The sequence below is a fragment of the Syngnathus leptorhynchus genome, unplaced genomic scaffold (genome assembly GCF_054491065.1).
Source record: "Syngnathus leptorhynchus isolate UIUO unplaced genomic scaffold, UIUO_Slep HiC_scaffold_26, whole genome shotgun sequence".
NCBI classification, from domain to species: Eukaryota; Metazoa; Chordata; class Actinopteri; order Syngnathiformes; family Syngnathidae; genus Syngnathus; species Syngnathus leptorhynchus.
This window is the reverse complement of record NW_028231993.1, coordinates 37501-38755: the sequence shown is the minus strand read 5'-3', so window position 1 is coordinate 38755 and position 1255 is coordinate 37501.

The following is a 1255-nucleotide window of genomic DNA, read 5'->3' as shown; positions in this document are numbered from 1 at the left end:
GCCCTGGAGCTATGGAGCCCTGGAGCTATGGAGCTATGGAGCCCTGGTGCTATGGAGCTATGGAGCTCTGGTGCTATGGAGCTATGGAGCTCTGGTGCTATGGAGCTATGGAGCTCTGGTGCTATGGAGCTATGGAGCTCTGGTGCTATGGAGCTATGGAGCTCTGGTGCTATGGAGCTATGGAGCTCTGGTGCTATGGAGCTCTGGAGCTCTGGAGGTATGGAGCCACCAGCCAGCACCCTCCGTGGCTGGATCAATGGAAGTGTTTTAGGTACCAGGCAGCCAAAGGGCCGAGGCCTCACGCTCGACCACGCTCTGGTGCTATGGAGCTATGGAGCTCTGGTGCTATGGAGCTATGGAGCTCTGGTGCTATGGAGCTCTGGAGCTCTGGAGGTATGGAGCCACCAGCCAGCACCCTCCGTGGCTGGATCAATGGAAGTGTTTTAGGTACCAGGCAGCCAAAGGGCCGAGGCCTCACGCTCGACCACGCCGGCGCAGAGTTCCAGCCGCTCGGATAAGCTCTGTCACTCACCCGCCGCGCAGCCACCGGTAACGGGGAAATGTCGCCGCCTGGCGGACACGCCGTTGTAAATGAATGGGCTTTCGCACTTAGTGCAATTTTAGCCAACTCCGTGGCTGCAAGTATGGAAGTATGGAGCTATGGAGCCACCAGCCAGCACCCTCCGCGGCTGGAGCTATGGAGCTCCGGGGCTATGGAGCTCCGGGGCTATGGAGCTCCGGGGCTATGGAGCTATGGAGCTATGGAGCTCCGGGGCTATGGAGCTATGGAGCTCCGGGGCTATGGAGCTATGGAGCTCCGGGGCTATGGAGCTCCGGGGCTATGGAGCTCCGGGGCTATGGAGCTATGGAGCTATGGAGCTCCGGGGCTATGGAGCTATGGAGCTCCGGGGCTATGGAGCTATGGAGCTCCGGGGCTATGGAGCTCCGGGGCTATGGAGCTATGGAGCTCCGGGGCTATGGAGCTATGGAGCTCCGGGGCTATGGAGCTCTGGAGCTCTGGAAGTATGGATGATCCAGCACCCTCCGTGGCTGACCGCTGGTGCTCGGGGCCGGTGAACTCGGCACCCGCCTCCGGCGGGTGCCTCGGTGACCGCCGTCGCTTGGGGCCAGTGAACTCGGCACCCGCCTTCGGCGGGTGCCTCGGTGACCGGTTGTCGCTTGGGGCCAGTGAACTCGGCACCCGCCTTCGGCGGGTGCCTCGGTGACCGGTTGTCGCTTGGGGCCGGTGAACTCG